The 17400-nt window shown below is 31.9% G+C and overlaps 1 pseudogene; it reads right to left on the minus strand.

Annotated features, from left to right (window-relative positions):
- Positions 1 to 533: 533 nt before the first annotated feature.
- On the minus strand, positions 534 to 6522 carry LOC148626649 (uncharacterized; annotated as a pseudogene).
- Positions 6523 to 17400: the final 10878 nt, after the last annotated feature.

The raw sequence follows: 17400 nt of genomic DNA on the forward strand, positions 1-17400 counted from the left end.
GAACTCGGAATCCACTTAAAACTGGGAGCATGGACCAGTTGCACCGGTAGGGTGAGCATCCTCTTCTTTTCTAGAAACATCCATCGAGTTGCTCATAAAAAGTCAAGTCTAGGGTAGACGATAGAGAAAAGGAAAACTATGTCATGTTGGACAAATCAGTTTTCATGGTACAGATGGAAACATCGTAACGATCCACGAGTTCACGATGACGACCATAAAACATTTGTAGTGATGACTTCAGTTTTGTAGCAACACAACCCTGTTCAAGAAGCCTAATTGTAAGAAGTCTAGCATGATACAAAACTTTTCGTTAAATTTATCTGAAACTTTAACCGGTATTTTATAACACTAAACTTAAGTCATTATATGGAAAACATCTGATGACGGACATAACATAATTACCTAGACTAAGCTGAAGATCCTCTTGTTTCTAGGGTCTTCATTTTCTTTTTTTTTTGTCAATTTTGTATTTTGAGTATATGGTGATTAATACTAAAAAAATAAAGTATTAGTGTGTTCAGTGTGTTCAATATTTAATCAGCATCAAATCCTTTGAGGAATGAAGCCACAATGCCAGTCACTGTGATAGAGTTAGCTACAAACCAAAACAATCCCATACACTGAAGCTGAGAAAAAGTGTTACAAAACATTTAATATTTTATAGTATCGGTAAACAGGAAGTAGTCTACTGATCATGCCGAAAAGCAATTACACAGTTCAACTAACCATTACAAAGCTACACACCAAATATCAAATCGATATTATGCATAGAAGCTGAGAAAAGTGTTATGAAAGTTGTCGGGACATACATATGGTGAATCTTAATGCCCTTTGCAATCTTATTGTGCGGGCATAAAAATAAATAATACATTTTATATAAATCAGTGTTTTATTTTTTTTTATGAAAACAGATGAAAAAGTGATGATAAAGGATGTTCTGCCTGTACTTTAGACTAAAACAACCGATGAAATTGGTATGATGAGCTAAAACAGCAGATGAATCTCATCGACAATCGGCTTAGAATGAAAACCCTATAAATATCAAGAAACAGTGTTATGGTATGGATAAAAGGCAGAATATTCACCACTATTACCCAGTAGAGTGTTCATCCTGAAGATAATAATAATAGTAGTAATAATAAAAATAATAGAAAATGGGAAAAAACATTAAAGCTTTAAAAGTTTAAATAAACACATCAACACACAATATTGTAGATATATATGAGATAAAGGTAGCTATATAGCCAATAACATACCTGTCTTCTAGGTTCTCTAATTTCAGGAGATTTCTCATCTTGGAGAGAAAAAGCCCTGGAAGCATAGTTTTGGCAACATTGCTGTTTTCCATAATTCTTGATCTCTGTGGAAGCGTTCAGCATGCAACTCATAAGATTTTTTGTTCGGATAATAACGTCAATCCAAGGCACTTCACAAATATTTATTGAGCCATGACACTTGTAAAGTAATTATCGTTCTTTTTTAAGTTGAAGTCGTCCATCAACTAATTTAAAACAGAATTTTTTTTTATGTTTTTCAAAACGTGCTGCCTGGGTCAAGTTTACAGGTTTATCATAAAGGACATTTTTTATTTCAATAAGGCGAACATCGCTTAAACCAGATTTTTCTTCAGTAACCTTTTCGTCTGGACTAGCTGCTAAGAAATTATTCTTAGCACAAACAACTAAGCTCTTTGGTTGCATTTACTTTTACTCCAGATTTTTCATTCTGGGTGATGAACTCCTGTTTTGATATTTTTTCATTAGATAATCCAATTCTCATGGCTTTATTTCCTGAACAGTTTTTGTACAATATATTTGGAACTAATGGAGCTGTTAAGATTTGTGGATTTCTCTTTATTACTTGGCCGAAACGGGATGATGTTAAATGTTATTCCTTTTCGATTTCCAAAGGGTTGATTGTGTGATTGGAGTTTTTAATACAATTTTGTTCGCTAATATGTTGATGTTGTCATTCAAGTATATTGTGTATTGGCCATAAGATCACCCATGAAATGTCAGATGTGAGCCTCCTTTCTATATTCCATATTTGGCTTCTTACTATAGCTCTCCTGACATCTTACCATTTTCCTTTCCACTGTCTGGGTTGGGCTTCTGATATTTTACAGTTACATACGCATTTCCCTCTTTGAATGTATAATTTTTCGAATAAGTTTCCTGGTACAATGTCGGCAGATTTCTAAATCCCCATACTACTGGAAACCATTTTGAACAAAAAATGAAGTGCAATGCACCAGCAAAGCATCTTGTATTCCAGACTCCTATATTACAGAGGTTTTAAACCTTTCCGTCTTTAAATTTAGATCGGATATGCAATCAAGATTCTGCTATATTGGTGGTGTTATTATAAAGCAGTCACTCGCTCTTGGATGCTACATGGTTAAGACGTATGTTGGTATCTAATAGCATATCTTTATCCAGCCCTATGTTTGACCCGTCCCGGGCTTCTTCTTGGGACAATCACTCCGTTCAGTATTTGATTTGGTGTTCCATTATTATATCATCATTTTCCTCTATTTCAAGGTCCTCATCGTTTATGGCTTCACTACAATTTACATCTGTCACTTCGTTAATTTTACACAAGTCCTTGCTGCATTTACTATAACCATCAAAGGTATGATAAACGCATTTTCTAATCTCATGCTCTAAAAGTTTGACTGCTTGTCTTTTATTTTGGTTCTTTGCACTCATTCATATTGCACATCTTACCGCACTTGTTATTCTTACATGGGTTATCTTTGTAAGTTTATCCTTCCCTTTGTAAGATTTATTTCTTTGACTAATTTCTAAGCTGGACCCCAAATATTTAACCACGTGATTAGCAAACTCTTCTTTTTGTACATATTTCCCCCATTTTCTTATTATTACAAATACAGAAGAATCACCATCTCCAGTGAAATTTTATCTACTATATATCATATTCATCAGCTTTAAAAATCCTTCTACAATTATATCAGTTTTCATGGCCTGATTTGATTTTGTCCAGCTTTCGGTTTTTCATCCATGGTTGCTGCTTTGTTTTAATTGTTTCGAACACTAATATGAAGTGGCTTCTTAATTTCGGGTCTAGTGATAATAACAACCCCTCCGTGAGCATCCTAGGTGTGTCTCTGGGTCCTCTTACTCCACCCTCCATCACAAATAACTATTATTGCAAGCACACCTATAATTAATTTATCTTTTTAACCAACTTCGTAGGAAGGCAAGACAAACATGTTCATGTACATGTACATAAACACTTATGTAATGTAAACGTGTGTATTTCATTATAGTGTTATTTCGGTGTGGGATTTATACATTTTTGAAACTGATTTATAAATTAATCAAGTATTTAATGTTTTTATAACGCCTACTCGGATAGTGGGGGTATATATTGAAAGGGGTGTCCGTCCGTTTCAGGGAGATCTCATATCCGTTAATCTTTCTACAGTACAGAAAGAGACTTACCTTGACTAACACCTATACAGTGGTGTACATCTTTTACAGTGGTTCTAATTAAATTTTTCTCTTTTTTCTTTTTGTATTGTGAGTTGTTAGTGCTACCACTTCAAATGCACTAAAATATGAAAATATCTACGTTATGTCTCTTTCTGTGCTGTACATCACTGAATGGATTTACTAAATCTATATATCATATTCAGTGGTTGGGAAGGAAATTTTGAGAGGGGGGGAGGGCGTTTTCATGATATTTCAAAGATATTGAAACCGAACCCCATACTGTGCCTGTACATTAGTATCAAAATGTTGGTTTTACCTGCCTCTTTTCAGTTTAGGGCTTGTTTCCAAAACGAAAATTTTGACGCAGCCACATCTTGCAGAAAGAACAGAAGCCAACCCATTTATTGCCAGTTTATGGTTTGCCTAATTAGAGAGCCTCTTGACAGTGCAATTTTCTTTACATTTTCACAAAAAGCAGCTTGTTCAGATATTTCTGACACATTTGTAAGAAGCAAAATGAATAAATCTGTAATCGTTTACAGTAGTATCTCCGATTTTAACTTTTGATGCAATATTGATTCGTTATTTCTATTCCTATCTTACAAATAGCGTATTGTTTGAGTCTTTGAGCGCTTTTATAATACTTTCTGTTTATCTTTTGTCGGACAATATTCAACACAGTATTCCCAATGTCATCATATAAAATGTTTTTTTCTGCCTCTTCTTCCACATAAGCTTTTTTCCTTTTGTTATATTTTCCAACCCCTAGCCCAAACTGATTCTTATATTTCCTAAAAATATTTACCTTAATGAAGAAATGAAACACCAGACACAAAACTCCACATGTTGTGTCACTTACTGTACACCGTAGAGTAAAGAGACAAAAACACCAAAATATCTAAATAATACTAAACATTTGTCTTATTGACCCTTATAAATAGAAAAAAAATTAAAAGTTTAAAACTCATGTAAATATTCGGCCATTTTCCTGTACATGCCGACTGACTTGTCGTGGTATTTACCTATTTTGGGGACAATATGTAGTGCTATGAAATTATAGCAGATATTGCTTTTGAAAGGACGATATAAATGTACTATTACTTTCCTGTTAATTAAAAGTAACCTTTCAAAACCGTATACATGTAACACTTTGTTTGGCGTAGGAATATAAACAGTCTGGAAGTGAAAGTAGAAATAAAACAGAAAAGGCATATTTGAATTAAAAAAACAAAACAATGATCATGTTAATGTGATCACATAATAGTTGTGACAAGACTTTGATACATTATATGTAAAAGATTTTTAAAAGAAGCCAAGTTTTTACCCACCAGTAACAGTAATTAACATGGAAAATAAAACCGTAACATACTAGTTTTGTTAATTAAGACTGTAATATCGAACATTTTATGATTTCCGCCTCACAGACTTGGAAATAATTATGTTCGTCATTACAATAAAACAATAGAGGAAATTTTCAAGGACGGGGAATTGATAATAGTAAATTTTTACTCCATTATTAGCAGTACCCTAGTTCCAAAATGAACTTGAAAAAAATTAATAGCTATTAATGTACAGACTTAAAGTTTTTCATAAGTACATAAATGTAATTACGGTATTGTACACACTATACATAAATATACATAAACCCCCTTTTCACAAAATTTAACGGCCGATTTTGACATAAATGAAGACATTTTCTACCTGTCATTATTTCAAATTTTTAACTTTATACCAGATTCTATCTGCTTCTTTCCTCAGTTTTAATCTGTAATTATTGTCATCGACCTAGAAAAATCATAGTTATCGGGATCAAACCGTAAAATTATTGATGGGAGAGAATTTTGACCTGCGGTTATCTCCCGTTTGTCGCAAAATAAAAGTTTTTACTTCCAAATGCATAGTTTCTAACCCCATACTTCTTATCCCGAGAAAACATGGCCAACAATTTTTAGAGGACCACTTTTATACTAAGGATTGGAATGTGATTCCAGGAAAATACCCCGCATAAAAAGGCTCCCACGCACTAGTTGGAAGTGTCAGGAATCACAATTTCCCTAGTTTGTGCGGTGATTTGTTTTCTTAATGCCAGTTCTATTTTTTTGTTTTTGAAAATATGTGTTTTTTTCAGCAAAGTCAATTTTAAATTTCATTGACACATACACACAAGAAACACTCCATAGTTAATTTTACAACTGATAACTAAAGGTCCTAATCATGTCATGCTGAAGCTTTTTTTATGAGAATTGATTTAATTTTATGTAAACTTATGCATTGTGCTTCGTGTTTAATTTGGTACTAGGTTTTGGTACAGTGGGGCTGTATAATACCTGAACAATTCCGGATTTCCCAATTATTATTCGGAATATTGAATATTAAAAAAAAACAGCTTGTGCAATGTTGAATAATTTCACTATTAAAATATGTATACGCACACATATACATAAATACAATATATAATTAAGAAAAAATGTAGGATAAAATACAAAAAAGCATGAACACCTAAAAACAAAGCAAAGGCCACCACTAAAAAAGAAAAAAAAAGCACTGCCTTAAAAAACTTTAAATTACAACAACAGTAAAAAAGTTATAATAATAGAAGAAGAAAAATCCATACAAATTTGTCGTTTACTCATTCAGAATACTACGTTTTACTATTGATTCATTTGCATGAAAACCAAAGTTATACATATAAATTGTTTCATATCAGACTTTTATGACAGTACTTTGTTTATATATCACAAAAGCACGCTCTATTTCACTCATTTTAGATGAGAAATAAAAATTGCATCGGAAATTCAAAGTGGTGAAAGTAACAAAGTGTCACAAAATACAGCAAAGTTCAGACCTATGCAAGACATACCATACTAAACACTGACAAACCGAAACACGTCCCGGCAATAAGAAAGTTATTAAGCAACAAGTATACATCATCAATAAAAATGAAGAAAATATGAAAAGACAATTCAATAAACTGTACCAATGTAAAATTAAAAGATTTTTTTTTCATTTTTAATGTCATGATTTATTTATAGAGAGATGACAATATGAACTTACTGTATTGCCTCATTGTTCCATCGATAAACAAAACCAAAGAAATCTTTGAAAAAAATAACATCATTGGGAACAAAATAGAAGGAGCATATGAAGAAAAGATCGTATAACCTGCGTAATTTTGAAACATGCGAAAATGAAATGTCTACGAATCAATTGCCCTAGAGATTGTCCTTGAGATTGTCCTTGAAGCTAATCAATGGTAAGTCATATATTGTTTGTGTCCTTGATGAACTAATTTATGGTGTTGCATTTTTCTAAAACAGTAATTCAACCTGGAAAATAAATCCATTACATGCCACCTTTGTTCATTAGTACTGTAATGATACACATTTTATAATTTCCGTCCAATATATACGGAACGAATCATTCTGTTCAACATTACAATAAAATTGTAGTTGAAATTTTCAATGACAGGAAATTGATGATAGTAATTGTTCAAAGTAAGTAATTTTTCTTGTTACAGTCGACTGACATCAAGTTTGTTTTAAAAAAAAGGAAATGTACTTTTCCTACAAAAAAATTCTTTGTACAAAGAATTCCTATACATCAAAAAGTAAAAATAAAAAAAGCTACAATACTATTAATTCTTTTTTTAAGTTCATCTTGGGACGAGGGAACTGATGTAAAATGTTGATAAAGGGCCAACAAAACCAAAAAACAAAAACAAAAACAAAAACAAAACAAAACAAAAAACAACAAAACTGACCCTTCAGATTTATGTTCATACTAGATTACATACTAGATTTTTGCTTCTCTCCACCTTTTGACCTGTGTGTACTATCATCGACCTAAAACAATGTGGGTATCAGAAACAAACCGTTTAATTTTCTATGGCAAATGAAATAGAAATTTTTTTCTGTGATATGCAGTTGTCTCACTTTTGTCGCTAAGTAAAAGTACAAATTCAAGAACAGAAGAACATACATTCTGACCAGTTGTTCAACTTTATTACACAAGTTTACTCTTCAAATTAAAACGTTTTTGAAAATACTGTTATGACTTAAATTGAAACCAATAAATGTATTTACATCATCAAGACATGGTATTTGATTTTGAAGAACCATACAGATCCAATACATTAAGGTCAATCTGATGTTTAGAGGAATAATCACTATTTCAACATTCCAACGTACGTTTCTGTCAAAAAAGGCCACTTTTGTCTTTTCGCAGAACAAAAAGTAGAAGCCAATTTTATTCCGTAAAACATTCGTATTTGAGATTTTAAAGATGTATAGAGAATGAAGCATTTGGAAAAAGGATCAGAGCAATTTGGTTTATAGGAATGGACACATTTTATATCGGGCATCTACCAGTGCTTACACAAATCGGTTTATGACATCATTATTAGTAAATGCGCCTTGGACGGCATCTATGAGAACTTTTGCATCGTCATTATTCTCAGGTGTTTCGATAGATAGTAATCGTTCCATGGTTGACAATGTTGTAGACTGAACTGGCTGGGTTATATGACAGTGTTGTATACTGAACTGGCTGGGTTATCTGACAATGTTGTAGACTGAACTGGCTGGGTTATCTAGTTATGATACTTTTGGTGGATAACTCAGTTTTTTTTTGTTTGTTTCTATTTGCTTTGACAATATTAACGCCTGCCATAATATTATTGCATTGAAGTTCAGTTTGTCATTTAAATTGTAGAGTAAAAAAATGTAAACAAAATGATAGCAGTACTCACTCGATACCGAATATTTATTCAAATACATATTATTGATTTTTTTCTATGTAGTTTTTGTGCACATAGATTCATTTATAGTTTTTTCAACTCCATATCACCGTTAAACATGCTATAATCGGTTATTTTGAAGGGATTTCTCCGGATAGAAATTTTTAGTACACCATGTTGCTGCATCGTTTCCACCTATTATACACAGGTGCTTAAGGGATATTGCCACAGTTAATAGAAAAGTTGACGATACGTAATGAAACGTATGATACGTATTCGTGTTTGTTGTATAGTTTAGTCCTAAGTTTTCTCGATCCATCAATTTCTAAGAGTAAGTCAAGATATGAACATACGTTTTATCTATTAAATATAATTCTCTATTTTGAAGTTTAAAGGTTTGCTGTATTTCAGTATTAAAGCATGCTCTTAATATTGATCTCAGAGCAAATTCAGTAATACTATTGCTATAAATGGATATTGTGATGTCGAACAAATAATATACTTTGAGTATTATTAAGAAGTACTTTTTTATTTAAAAATAAATAATTTTGAAAAACCATATTAAAGTCAAACCTGACAAATTTGAATGTAAGAAACAATAAGATGACCCATACTTCATAGAAAGTTAAATAGTTCATAAATCTGGACTGATGGTTCAACCCCAGTCGTTGTCTGGTATGTTATGGTTCCGAGGGCTGAAATGTCGTAGATGCCAATATACATATTGTAAAAACTGACACCTGTAAACGAAAATTACAAAAAAACAAGAAAAGAAAAAAAAATCAAACAACCTCCATAAAACTGTCACAAGCGCGTTATTTGGTGTTCAACCGTACTGATAATGTATACTATGTACAGGCGACTCTGCTAGTACGACAGCAACTTGCTATATCACCAAACAATATTGAAACAATGACTGTACATAACACTACCACACCGACAACACCTACAGAAACAGCAGTGGGCCTGTTATCAATAATGCATCTTTTCCTCCGCCAGTTTGATGATAACACAGATTTGTCCAGAAAAAGTGCCCTTTTAATCCTTTCCTTTTCCTCAGAAATAATCCAATTCTTTTCTTCCTGTGTTAGATTTCCATTGAAGTAATTGTTCCAAAATATTTGTCTATCTTGACAAGGACAAGGGCACATTGTTAGCATGTTATTCTTGTTAGAACTTTGTTTCGATATTATCGTCGTGGTTTCAAGAAAACTGTCGTTTATGTAAACTGAAAAAAGTAAGTATTTTATTGTATGAACATAATAAATTCTTTACTGTTTAAAAAACGTTTTACTATCACGATGATATCGCAAGTAACCCTGGAGGAATCAATGTCAGCTTTAATACACCAAATCATAATTCGCAAAAATGAATAGCTGAGTATGTGAACTTGACTCTTAAGAGCAAAAAAAAAAAAAAAAAAAAAAATTATTAAAATTTGTATGCGATTCTGTTAGGAGGTCGCTAGTCAATGGACCTTTAGTCATAATTTCAAATATGCAAGTTATAAGTTTCTGAAACCATCGACACTTTCAGTCTATTGAAATTGCCACTTATCTATCCAACCTTACCTTGTGGCAATTGTTTGATACCTGTTCATATTGCAATATACCGGAAACAAATAACTGTAATGGAAGCAGGATGTAAAGCGCGCTACCAAATCTGGTATGACTTAACGTTTTTACCCAAGATGCCCATTGCAAATCAGGACCTCTGCGCTTGTTTCAAAACTTCAGGTTTTTGCATTGGTATAGCCATTTTTGAAATGTACATTTCTTCGTTTGACTATTCATTTTGACTATAACATATAGTTTGTCTGTGAGTTTGGTTACTTTTCACTTACCCTTTATTAGAATAATTTACTAGATGTATGATATTTTGGATATTTCATCATTATTGATGTTGGTATTTAGCTAGACTTCAGCAAAAATAATTAATGGAAAATCTAAAGAAATGACAATTTGTTTTAGAAAAATGATGCAAGATTACAATTCATTATAATTTAGAAACAAGGATTTATGAATTTCGGTACCCATACTGGTAGATTTATTTTGCGATATGTTGTTTATGAAATATGCAAGCTTTAAAAAATCTTGTATTTAGATTTGTCTTATGCTTCATTGTTGAATAAAACAAAGTTTCTCAGCTGCGTACAAAGCAGTATTAAAACTATGAATTAATCTAAGTAAGCAATGCCATAGATTTTGACTTTATTGGATCTTTACGGTATATTCATCTGCACGATGAAAACTAATTTGTTCAACATGTCATAGCATTCCTTTCCTCTTTCGTCTACCCCGGGCTTGACCTCTTATGAGCAACTCGGTGGGTGTTTCTAGAAAAGCAGAGAAGGGTGCTTAACCTACGGTGCACCTGTTCCATGCTTCCAGTTTTTAGTAGAGTCCGAGTTGCTCATTTACTTTTGTTACTTTGTTTGTATTGTTTTATGTTATTTTATGTTCTTTGTTGTGTGTATCTGTTTTCCATGTGTGGACTTTGTCCCTGGATTACATTATTTTGATTTCCGCTAGATTTTTTTCCCCTTGATTACTCCTCAACTAATGCACGAACAACTGGTCTTATGTTACAGGAACAAGAGAGACATATTAAATCATAAATATAGATACTAATAACCTAACAACCGTGTATCTACCAACCATTCTGCTCTCTTTTAATTACCAATGTGTCCCTGTTCTCCAATGTAGATAACATAACAACATATTTACTAATTTTTGTATTTAAAAAAAAATATGAATATAATTTTTACTGGTTTTAATGAAAAAAAGGAGCTCAGAGAGCAAACATGGGAACACAAATTCGAAAAAAACATTAAGTTTTTTTGTGGAACGTAAGCTTTCTTTGAAACCACACACGCAAATGATTTAAAACTCATCGCATCAAATATGATTATTCATAATATGAGTTTCAAGAACTTTAGCTGAAGTTAAAATACTTTAGTATATTTCTTAATTGTTTAATAATGAAATGCGAGAGAAAACGGTACTAAAAACTGTAAAAGATATTAAACTTTAATATCTGTGATAAATTTTATTTTAAATGTTCTTATATGTACCAAGCAACTTGCTCGTCTTTGTCCTTATGTGGATCCGGAAGGCTTAAATTGGTAATGGGTGCTTTTTACATATATTTTGCTTGAAATTCCATTTGATTAAATAAGCTCTTTGCATTGGACTGCATAGACTTTTTCATCATTGTATTTCACCTTTCAACAAAACAGTCTATGATAACTTCCCTTACTAGGTACTTCAGAAGAGAAACCCATTCTCTATTATTCTGGTATCGTAGGGCGACTTTGTAAATTATCAGTTAATACAGAATGCGCAAGGTAAAAACGAATCGACTTTATGATTGTTTCAATATGTCTTTGAGAATAAATAGTCGTTTTTCAATACAGAATAGCAAATTCGAGAAAAGGGACGTGTAGGATTTTTACTTTCCAAAAGTGTCGATGGAATCACATTTAAATGTAAGAAAAGTATATGAAATTTATATTTCCGTAATGTAATCGATGTCGATTATATTTTTACTTACATTTTTTACTAAAGGGCTTGATTAGCAGTCTTTGTAAGAAGCATGCAAATTTTGAAGTATTGTATTAATCCCAGAAAAGGATACAATTTTTAATTCTGGTTATAATTTTTTTATGTATCATAATTCATTTTCATCTGTCTATTCTTATGAGATGATTCACTTCAGTGTCCTTGAATACAGTACATTCCTTATAATTTATATCTCATTTGAACAGGGGTTTTATGAAAAGTCACATCTTAGTTTTTGTTAACTACAAAAGAATTAAACAAAACATCGAAAATAAAAATATGTAGGCTTTACAACCATGAATCACATTTTACATGATTCTCAGCTGGGGTGCTACTTAAAAGTTTATAGAAAGATGACACAAACATGTGGATCAAAATACTACACTTTCGACATATACAAAGTATCGACACCGTGATACTTACGACAAGCTTCTATATCACACATTTCCCACCTAGTGCTAGATATAGTGTAACACCATATGTAGCCATCATCACTCGGATTTCTGCAGAAGTTCTCTGATTGGCTTTTTGGTTTAAATATAACAATATGTGGATAATTGGAATCCCATCTTTGACATTCGATACCAGATTTAGTAACACTGATAGTCCCTAAATATCGAGGAATGCCATTGACGTATTCAAAACAATCTGAAATGTATAAATAAAGTTATGATAGATATTCGTTACTTTCACTGCCATACATATGGTGTGTGTTTATGTATGTCCATAGTGTTAACTGGTTATATGATAGAAACAATTTGTTATTCTACAAAAGTTGTCATGATTACTCTATCAGTTCATCAGATATTGCTGTAAGTGTAATCAAGGCAAACCCATATTCTAGTAAAACTCAAAAGAAAAATAATCCAAAGATTAAAACGAGACAGCGTCACACAGAACAAAGAACATCAAAAATTTACAAAATCAAAAAACAAAACAAAACAAAACAAAAACAAAAACAAAAACGGAATAACAAGTACAAAGAAAAAAAACAAAAACAAATGAACAATTCGGACTCCACCTAAACCTGGGAGTATGGACCAGGTGCATATGTCTGTAAGCGTCCTCTGTTTTTTTTTTTAAGAAACACCAATTTCTGCTGAAGCTTTAAATTGAAGAATAAAATAATGAGTGATTAATTATTACTTTTTTTTGTTTTTGTCATATAATTCTACTTCTTCATTTTTATATAGATCTTATTGTTGTAGTTTGCTTCAACCGCTGTTCACTTTGTTAATCAAAATTTTATTATCACTGAAACACGATATTTTATAATTATCTTTGTAAACAAATTACATGAAGGCGGTGATTTTGAATTGGCAGCTACGAAAAATTTGGAAACGTAATGCAGTTGGCCAACCAAACTAAATATAAGAAGAGACAGGTAAAATAAGCGAAAGAAGCAATGTTATTTTTTTAATTCTTATGGCAGAATATTTCTTGAATTAAAAAGTCAGATAGTATATGTTTTTTTGTGTAGTAGTGCAGCATTTAATATCAACATTAAATTTATAAACCTACTTTGTTTCTATTTGTTTTGTATTACCAACATTACAAAAACATTAGAACTTATAAAGAGAGAGAAAACACAAAATTTCCAAAGCTTCACCAATATGGACAATAGTTAACAAAAGAATGACCGTCATAGAAACATAGGGAAAACAGGGGAGAATGATCTTAAATAAAAGGATGTGTCATGGTCAGATTGAGGGGAAAAAGTGTGGACAGAAAGTTATGGAAAGAATGGGTGTTGACCTTATGTAAATCATGAAGAGAACAATTCAAGTAAGTAAGAAAAAAGATGACTTGAGTAACACAATTCTTTAATTATAATCTCATTGAAATGAAAGGAAAAGTTTTGGTGTCTCAGAAAGAAAAAAAACCAAACTTATCTTAATACAAAGATTGTTAAAATTAAGGTTTGATTCTCTTGAATATGATATAGCAAACATTTGCACAATTATATTTTATCGACAATCCATATCTATATACAACTATAAAATCTATTTTATGCAGTAAGTCAGCCTCGTATCTTTATATATTCTTAGATATACACAGGCAAAATTATTTCACATGATTTTCACACGAATTTCACATGATTTTTACCTGAATTAAGCAAATAAACTAAGTGACAGAGTTCACGTGAAATTTGGGTGAATGGAGCCTTCAAGTGAAATTCACACGAAATGTTCACATGAAATTTATGTTTAGTGAATTTCACATGAACATTATGTTAATTTAATGTGAATTTCACATGAATTTCATGTGAAGCTCGCTTAACATAAATTTCACGTGAAAAATATTTGCCTGTGTAAATGGCAAAGAAAAACTCCTCATAAAACCATACGACAAACGTGATGACTTCCTATTTTACCAACAGAAACTGAGTCAAATAATACTAAGATAAAGCCTTGATCTTTAATTGAAATATTTTGAGTGGGCGTATGTTTCATCAAAATTAGATCACAAAAAAATCAGGAAAAAATACACAAGTCTGTCAAACGTGTATCTACCAACATGCCAAATTTGGGATTTTTTCTAGATGTAATAATCATAGAAAAAAATTTTAAGTGAGTCGGAAGACATCGAAGGCTTGTCGCTTAGTTTATTTGCTCAATTCAGGTGAAAATCATGTTAAGCTGAAAGCATGCATCTCACACCTCTTTCAAAATTATTGAATCTATCTAATAGTATGTACATGTGTAAATACTAAAATACGATTACCCACAATCAAAATCTCTTAAAGTTTCATCCTTTTTGCAAGTATATGATGCAACTTAATATTAACCAATTCTAATTCAACAAGGAATGTAAAGCTTCCTGGATTGCAGTTTGACACGGCCGTAAAGGTAGACCCCTCAAAAATATAGACAAGTATTAACACAACATTCAAGTTGATACAACTCTGAATTTTTCATTTTGTTAATAGTAACTTAACCAGGAATAGCGGGAATCAATGAAGTAACAGTGTGATAAATAAATATAGAATTTATTTCGTTTTTTAAACATATTTTGTTCTATACAGTTCTTGATAGGTACGGGTCGCATGCTTTAAATCTTGTTTCTATCACTAGCCACACGTTCATTTGTACATGTGCTCGGAGAAAAATCTTCACCGGGTATTTGTGGATATTGATAGAAAGAAGTGCATGTGCTATGTGGATGCACTTTAAAAAAAATGCTAGTTCAAAATTAAACTTTTAAATAATATATTTAATTTACTAGTAAAGACACCGACCATTTTTGTCTTCCAGGAGGGGAGTCGTGTGCTTAGATTTTATTGTCAGATTATAATTGTTTTTTTTAATAAATGGATGATTTAAAAATCATAGAATTTGGAGCTCTTTTTTGCAAAGAGACCATACGATCTGGCCCTTCTTCGCTTATAAACATGGTGCCTATAACAAAACCTTGTGACGAATTTCAACTAGCTTTCTAATAGTCATGTGCTCGGAATATAATATATACAGCGTCTTGGCATAATATAGAACCTTTTCCAAAAATGGCAATCTTGTGAGTATATAAGAATCATGCATTAGCTATTATATTCTACTCTACTCTTGAATGATTTTATGATCGATACGATTGCCGTACGATGATTGAAATCAAGAATGAAGCTATAGGACACTACATGTACATTCTACATTACAACCTTTGACACTTTTTGTTTACTTAATAATGTACGTCTGTAAAATTTTAAGTTTAAGGGAATTACTGCCATATGCGACTTCGGAGGATAATATTTTTTACTTTTTAGGAAACTAGAAATACTTACCCCCCCCCCTCCAAAAAAAAAAAAAAAAATTAAAACGCATGATCCAATTTAATCCAAGAAATATAGTCAGGGCACCTCCGTTTACCACCAATATAAAAAATTTCACAACTTATCCATCCAAAGAAATCATCGTTTTACAAATCTGTCAAGCAAACGGCACGACTACACTTGTCGTTTCATGTTCACCATACATGTAGAATGCACTTTCGGCCACTCATATATTATCAACACGTGAATGTCGTTCATATTTGATCATTTTTCGTGTCAGAACCAACAACGGCCTATCGCAGCCATTTTCTTCCCGACAGTCGAAAATCACAATGAACTGGAAGATAATTTAACTCGGATAGGTTTCTGCATGTTACTTTCATCTCTTGCAACATTTCTACCGTAACTGTTTTTATTTTTTGTACCGGGCTATGCTTTTTACAATTAGGCTTCTGAAAAAGTGTTTCAACAAGAAGTCATAACTACAATTGTTTGATGGTCTTCATCATGAACCTGTGGATTGTTATATTGTATCCTTCTGCACCAGGTGAACTTATTTATTCATCGTGTCATAGCTAGTTTCCCTTTTTTCCTGTCCTTTTTTTCCACCCGAACATGACCTTTGATGAGTAGTGCGGCGGATTTTTCTAGCAAAAAACAGAGGACGCTTACCCGACCGGTGCACATGGTCTATACTCCCGATTTAGTTGGTTGGGTTTTTAATGTTGCTGCTTTATACGTGTTATTTCGGTAATCATATGTTATTTCGTGTGAATCTTTTTTCAACCTCTGGTCATTATCCTTTATCCTTTTTCACCTCCGTTCGAACCCTGGTTCCCTTGATTTTTCTTTGAAATTCAATAGCATTCAAAATTAATTTCTTTGATACCGTATCAATTGATATAATTTACAATCAAGAGTTCTTTTAGCTGATTTACAAGGCTAAAAAAAAGAATTACAATTAGTCTCGAATATAGTCTCGACCTTTCAATGAAAAAGTAAAAAAAAAAAAAAAAAAAAAAAAAAAAAAAAACAAACATTCAATACCTTGTATTACAAGTAGTTGTAAAAAAGAATTTTACGGAGAACTTTTGTAACGCACCTTTCTTTATGCCATTATAGTGAATATGCGAACGTTGATGTAACCTTACTGTGGAAAAATTGATGGTTCAATTAACATGATCTTTTATACAAGCGTTGGTAGTGATGAAGTTGATCTGACCTAATACCATAACTAATTTTGAATTGTCCACATTTGAAAAAAAAACTTACAGTATTGAAGTATTGATAGACATTATCTTTTAAGATTAGCCTTAGACAAAGAATACAAAAACATAAAGAGAACAGAAAGGAATCATATATTAGTTTCTGATACAGATTAATTTCTTCTGAGCTGATAGATTTATTTGACTGAAACCTTGCATAACGCTAGAATATACGATATAGAAAGCAGTTAAGTAGGACTCTTTTTAAAACTCGGGCAGCAAATTCTCTTCAATCTCTTGTTCAATAATAGTTACAGACCACATGGCAAGTTTCAGGTTTCCATCTGGTTGTTGCTATTTCGATATATAAATCAGTACATGAAATTGGTACTTTTTTTTCTTGATTTGTTGGTAAATATTGGTATCGAAAGAAGGTTTTCTCCAAAATAAAGACCTTTTTATAGACAGGACAATGACTATGTAAATTATATATGGATTGGTACTTAAATAAATCAGAACTGATGTTGTCGATGAGCAATAATTATTTGACCTGCAATGAGAGAGAAAGTATATTTGTTGAGTAACTATAGTTGAAGCAATCTTTCGAAAATTCTGTAAAAACATCTTCTTATATTCGAAGCTGGTGTTAAATAATGTACGTAACATTTTTACCACCAATGCA

The sequence above is a fragment of the Perna viridis genome, chromosome 2 (genome assembly GCF_037379345.1).
Source record: "Perna viridis isolate PV_CMFRI_1.1 ecotype Kerala chromosome 2, ASM3737934v1, whole genome shotgun sequence".
Lineage (NCBI taxonomy): Eukaryota > Metazoa > Mollusca > Bivalvia > Mytilida > Mytilidae > Perna > Perna viridis.